Source organism: Palaemon carinicauda, chromosome 17 (genome assembly GCF_036898095.1).
Source record: "Palaemon carinicauda isolate YSFRI2023 chromosome 17, ASM3689809v2, whole genome shotgun sequence".
Classification (NCBI taxonomy): Eukaryota; Metazoa; Arthropoda; class Malacostraca; order Decapoda; family Palaemonidae; genus Palaemon; species Palaemon carinicauda.
The window spans coordinates 6,423,572-6,431,071 of record NC_090741.1 but is presented as its reverse complement, the minus strand read 5'-3'; positions in this window follow the sequence as shown (position 1 = coordinate 6,431,071).

Genomic DNA, 7,500 nt, shown 5'->3' with positions numbered 1-7,500 from the left:
CCAGCAACCTGACGCAGACTGCTCTACTTGATAAGTGAATCAACTTCATGCCCTTTGTGTACGGTGCCTACCCAAAACTGTAGGTTCTGCAATGCCCGATGTTGATATTTTGCCCATGAAGGACCTCTTGACCAAGGTCAATGCCCTTATTCAGCATCGATGGAAGCCAATGTGAATGCGGTAACATGGAAGCTCACCCCGTGACATGCCAGAGTGGCTACAAAGCAGCCCACCACCCAACATACCCCCCTCTCTTACGTCCCAACAAACAACCTTTACAGCCACTTATCGACACCTATGAACTGCAGTTATGCTGCTAAGTCTCCAAATTCGGGCTGCTGCAAAGAAATGTTTGAATGGTTGTCAGGGGCCAAGAATCATTTAACTAACCCATCAATTGTGGAGAGGGCTTCCCATGTCTCTAACCTTTTCCTTTTACATGACGCAGGTACGGGCATTCAATATTTGATAGACAAGGGTGCTTGGTGTTCTCATTTGCCAAGGCCACTTTCCAGGACACGACACAGTCTTTCTAAGTCTGCCGACATCCGCCTGGTACCTGCCAATGCATCTGTGATACCCACCCACGGTTATCAAATCTTCACATTATCGTTTGGAAATGCCAAATATAATAAGAAGTTTCTTGGGGTGATGTCACATTGTCAATTCTCGGAGCAGTCTTCCTCTCCCATTTCCCGCTCCTGATTGATGTCAACTCGGATTCGCACTTGTCGACACCTCTCCGTCCTTACTCTTCACATCAGCACTCCAATGAATGCCTATGCCCACCTCACCACGTCGTACACGGAAGTTTTCCATCCAAAACTACGTCACACCTAAATAGTTCCCACTAAACATAAAATTTATTACCATATCAAGACAACGGGGCCCCCAGATTCGCCAGATTCAAACATTTGCCGAAATGGAAAAAATGGGCTTTTGTGAAAAGGCCCAAAGCCCATGGTAATCACATTGTCCTGAAGAAAGATGGCTCTTTGTATCCAAGTGGGGATTACAGGTACCTTAACATGCAGACAAAACCAAATCACTACCGCCTTCAAAAAATCGCCAACATGACCTACTACTTGCACAAAGCGAAGGTTTTTTTCCACATTGGACCTCCTGAAGGGGTATTATCAGGTGCCCATGAACCCAAAAGACATCCCCAAGGTCGCAATCATCACCGCCTTCAGTACATACAAATTCAATTACTCCTGCTTTCACAGTCTTAATGCTGGGGGAAGTTTCCACGTGTCATGGATGGCATCTTAGGGGACTACTCCTTCCATGCATATTATGTGGATGACACACTTGCGTTTTCTTTGTCCAAATAGCAAGACTTCTGTCATCTATGCATCATGCTAAACTGTACGGCAAAAATACATCTAGCGCCAATGAAGTTACGTTATTAGGGCAGCGCATCACTCCTGAAAGAGTCCACCCCCTTCCTGAGTAGGTAGAAGCCATTCAGAGATACCCCATGCCCTCGACCATCAAAGCACTTCAAGAATTCCTAGGCATGATCAACTATTATTACCGTTTCCTGCCAGCCATCATCGCCACTCTTTCACTCCTTTACGCCTCCCTCAAGCACAAGTGGCCAACATATCCTCTGCTGGGAGAACGTTCCTCTCGACGACTCCAACGCCACCCTCCTTTATGACATCGGTACTAGTAGACCTAGAGCATGGATACCTACTTCCATGTGCCCGACAGGTGTTGGATTTCATTCATGGCCTTTTACATTCCTCACACCAATCTTTTGCACATCTATCGAAGACAATGATCATTTGGCATGGCCTTACTAAGGATGCTAAGGATTGAAGCTATGCCTGTTTTCATGCCAAACCTCAAGAGTACATTGACACACAGAGTTAGGTGTAGGCACCTTTCCTCAACCTCAGCAGCACTTTGTCCACATTCACATTGATGTTCTGGGTCCCCTACTCACATTACAAGGACTTCATTACATGTTTACTGTCATTGACCGCTTCAGTTGCTGGCCTGAAGCCATTTGTATATAAACTGCAACATCCAATTCGTGTATATCTGTCTTACTCTGAGGATGGATAGTGAGATTTAGTGTCTCTGAGCATATTACTTCAAACAGGAGTACTACTTTCATTGCTCATTTGTGGACATCATTTGCGAATTTCCTTGGAATCTCCTTCACCAGAACACCTCATAAACCCCACTGCCAATGGAATGGTTGAATGTTATTACTGTACCCACAAAGTAGTTTCGATGTCCCACTGCAAGAACTCCAACTGGTTTATCCAGCTTCCCTGGGTCCTCCCGGGACTAAGGACCATTTATAAGTGCATTCTGGATGTCTGGGCAGCTGAAATGGTGTATGGTGATCCGTTGGTCTTCCAAATTTTTTCCATCTCTAACTTCCTCTGACAATCTTCTGTGCTCACATCGAGTTGAGAGAAAATTTACTCCATGCCAACAGACTTACGAGCCCCAGCTAAGTAACACATACCGACAGATCTGCACTCAGTAATGTACATTTTCCTGCACAACGACACCAGCAAGCCACTGGTAACGCACCCTTACACGGTACCTTCCCATGTGATCCATCGTAGTCCGAAAGCATTCCTACTCAACATGCATTGCAAAAAATCTTGGTCTCCATTGATCGCCTAAACCTGTATATCGCCTGCCAGATGACCAACCTATAGTATGCCTCTAAAGAGTAGGGCACCCTATTTCACAGATATATCTATTTTAATAGGGGAGCCATATAATGTACGTGTTTCACACTCATACATTGTAAAGGGGTTTTCTTTTTTTATTATATACCATGCTCTACACCTTTCTTTCAGTAAAACTGGTTTGAGCCGGTTTTATTCTTGCATTGATCTGTTTAAATTTTTGTGACATTCTTACACTGAAACTGTTAAATCAGGGTTAGTTGCTTTCTCCTCATCTTTCAGTTATCAGTAAACTGGCGAGACACTCTACTATCCGTGTTCATGATAATAAAAGTGATTGTAGGTGATAAGGGAGCATGGGTGATTTCCACACCATTATTTAATCATTGAATATTACAGAAGTATTACAGAGTGATTCGTCTTATTTCTTTTTATTGTTCTTTTTACACTTGCTGGTCTTATATAAAGGTAAATATTTTATTTATGTACTTTATTTTTTTATTTCAGAGATGTATAGCCAGCTCTTACAGGGAGTTCTACTCATGTAGGTTTAAGTAATATACGTCAATTGCATAAGACTTTCATCATTCATTTAATTGTATTTTCTTTTAATTTATTATATGCAAATTTACGTTATATTTAAGAATTGATTTTTTATTTCATGTAGTTTTGGTAGTCTTATGTAATCTCGTTTTGGTATTCTGTATGTAACATATGAGGCATGAGCATGAGGGATTACGTCATATTTATGTTTCCACATGGTTACAAAGGGCATGAAAATTCTCAAATAGATTTACACTTTTTTTTAATTGTCACGAGACGTAGGCGGGAGAAGTTAGCTGAGAGAGGGTTGCCTCGCAAGTAAGGTTAGTACAGTTGCCTCAAAGTATTCCTATACCCCTTACGCTTATGTTTTATGAAAATAGTATGGTAACACCGCAATGAAAGCCTATTTGTCTTGTAACGACGGACGTGAATGGTCGAGCTATTGGTATGCCAGTGCTCCTATTTTTATAAACACTACTGTAGACAATATATTAATGATATACAAATAATAGTTCACATTACAAGTGAAATAAGTTGCTGTTAAATACTTAGAAAAATAGTATAGTAACAGAGTAGTAATAATAGCAATGGTGAAAATCATATTCATTCCTGATTAATCAGACATCGTCAACCTTCGTTACATTCAGTTGAGGCAGGCGTTTGCTGAAATCCAACTTTAGTTCATAGTAGGATATATGGGTTCTTTTTCAGAACATAATTATTTGAATGGAAATACGCTTTCGATTTATATAATCCATCAATTTATAAAGAAATGAGATCATAAACCGCAAATTTCAAGACCTATAAATAAAATTTCATAAAGGCAATTATGATAGCCATTGACAGGTCATGATACGGAAGGCTTGGGGAAAAATTAATAGACAACCCGATGTATAAAGGAACAAATATATCCAGTGTATCATTCATATATATATATTTTTTTAATTCGAGCCACGTCTCACCAGAGTAGCCTAGGCTAGATGGAAATTTCTCTGGGCGGTAATTAAACTCGAGTCATCTGAGTAACAACACACCTTAACCACCCTGATGGTCTTTATATCATTGGTAGATATGGTTGCACACCGATAAAATCGTACTCATATAGATAAGAGAGAGAGACTGAAGTATGGTTGGGTTTATTTTATGTCAATTTCGTTGGTATTATCGAACAGTACTATATAAACCTTTTTTAATACCTTGAGAATGATACAGGGACTCGATTAAAGCTGTATAACTCAGAAAGAGAGAGAGAGGTGGGGCCAGTAAGTGATGTCGTGACCTCTGTTAGTCCATTATGTCATTCTCTTGAGTAGCGTTTAGTGACTAGAGTAGACAATGGATCGCAATCAACCAAGAATCAGCAATAGGAGCAGAATTGTAGGCATGAGAGACTCTGGCATGTCTTACAAACGTATTGCAAGAGAATTAGGAATTTCATTGCCAACAGTTTGACTTTGGTGTCGAAGATGGGAAGAGTCTGGAAACCTCAACGACAGGCCAAGAGCTGGTGGGCCAAGAAAAACGACCCCAGAAGAAGATAGGGCGATTTCGGAAGTAGCTACGCAAAGCCCATTTATAAATACAGTTGCCATAAGGGACACACTGAACTTGCGTGTTTCGTCTGGAACTATAAGAAATAGGCTCCACGCAGACGGTATCCACCATAGGACTCCGGCAGTGAAACAATAGCTGGAGGATCGTCATAAAACGGCACGGGTTAGACTTCTGGGGCAGAGTAATTTTCAGTGACGAAAAGACATTCGCTTCTAACACGCATGGTCGTCTGCATTGCTGGAGGCGTGATAACACGAGATACGACAGCCAGAATATTTATCAAGTAGCCAGAAGCGGCCATATCACCTGTAAGGTTTGGGGGTGGATACACCTGCATGGCGTTGGTGAATTGGCCGAGATCAGTGGAAGGTTCAACGCTGAGCAGTATCTCGAAATTTTGGAAGAGGTGATGGTTCCTACCGTTCGCGCTTATGCTCTTCCTTATCCTGAGCAGATAATTTTCATGCAGGTATGTGCATTGTTTTTTTTTTTTTTAGTTATATGAATGCCCTTTCTTGACAAATATGGTATCAACTTATTGCTGATATTGGTCATAAGGTAGTTTCAAATTACTCAATAAGACTTTTGTCTTGGATTTATTAGTTTTATAACTGTAAAAGGATCTTACATCAACATCATTGATCTACATTCCCTGATGAATCTAAAGCGGCAAATAAAGCCACTGAAATTGTTACAAGGTATTTTTTGCCTCTTCATGAAAAGTAGACCAAATATTCTTATCAACACACAACACCCACGTCTCCTCCTTGGCTACTCAAGCCCTTTTATTAATCATTATTGTGACTCCTTTTGCTGGACTAAACGGCATTATTTTGCCGTCATTTATATTGAAAATATAAATTGTTCTCCTTCCACCTTGTTCTAACAGTATGATTAATCAGTTATATTATTTCTTTTAGGATAACTGTTCCATCCATACTGCGAGGATTGTCCGAGCATGGTTTGCTGAACAGCGCGACATTGTTCTCCTCCCTGGCCGAGCAAAGCATGCGACTTGAACCCGATCGAAAATGTCTGGGGAACATCGTCAACAGCTGGGAGCAGGGTCAGGAGCGTAACCACCAGCGTCTTTTCCAGCATGTTCTCAACGATTGGGAACTGTTCCGCCGCAACCGACAAGTTGTGTATAACCACGTCTCGTCAATGCAAAACAGATTGCAAGATGTTATTGCACATAATGGTGGATGGACAAAATATTAATGTTCAAATACGATCTTGTTTTACTTATTTTCTTTTTTACAATTCAACATTGTATAACTAGAATTAAATAATTTATTTCCATAGTGATTTCACTAAACCTTGCCCACAAATGTAAGGAATGTTATGAGAATGGAAACTGAAAAAAAAAATAATAAGCTTCAATCAACTAGTATCGCTTGAGTACTAAAACAAAAGGTTAATACGAAGTTATGATTGCGATTAAACATTGAATATCACAAATTTGTAATACATAGTTTTCAGATATTTGCTATAAATTCATCGATGAATCCAGCTGATTTTAATAAAGAAAATTCATAATTATATAATAAAAGACTGGGTATTTAATTTTTTACCAACGATTAAGACCAAGGCCAGCTCAACTGAGGGTGCAATTTAGTCATTTAAGTTAAATGTAAAATAAAAATAAAAATTCTAAACCTGACGATAACTGAAAGCAATTCAATCCATCTCTTTATCTCTATGTATCTACCCATCTATGGTGCATCTAGTTGCAAGTTTTAATTGCTAATTATCTTATCTAGAATATTTAGTATTAAAAGTGATATCTTACGAAGCACTTACATTCCCTAAAGTAATTCCGTTGTCAAGTGGGCTTTTGACAACCGATAAATTCTCGAACTGCCCTTCATGAATTTATACCTTACTACTCTGAGAATGATCATCATGGAATTTATTTTCATAAAAATTAACATGCGACTGATGATTCCTTCTTGATGTTTTGTTAGGTCATATGTGGAGGGAAATATTACATATTGAACGAGATCTGTGAAACAGCTAGTTTGACGTCAATAACTTGTTTCAGACCCCCACCGTATTGTAATAAGTATTGAAGACACAAGGATATCGGAGTTATCTTATTATATAATGACATGGCTATACAACATTTATCTAATCGAGTCCCTGTTGTCATTATCAAGGTATTATAAAAGGTCTATATAGTATTGTTTGATAATACCAACGAAATTGACAAAATAAACCAACCATAGTTCAGTCTCTCTCTCTCATCTATATGAGTACTGATTTTATCGGTGTGCAACCATATCTACCAATGATATAAAGACCATCAGGGTGGTTAAGGTGTGTTGTTACTCAGATGACTCGAGTTTAATTACCGCCCAGAGAAATTTCCATCTAGGCTACTCTGGTGAGACGTGGCTCGAATTAAAAATATATATATATATATATATATGAATGATACACTGGATATATTTGTTCCTTTATACATCGGGTTGTCTATTAATTTTTCCCCAAGCCTTCCGTATCATGACCTGTCAATGGCTATCATAATTGCCTTTATGAAATTATATTTATAGGTCTTGAAATTTGCGGTTTATGATCTCATTTCTTTATAAATTGATGGATTATATAAATCGAAAGCGTATTTCCATTCAAATAATTATGTTCTGAAAAGAACCCATATATCTACTATGAACTAAAGTTGGATTTCAGCAAACGCCTGCCTCAACTGAATGTAACGAAGGTTGACGATGTCTGATTAATC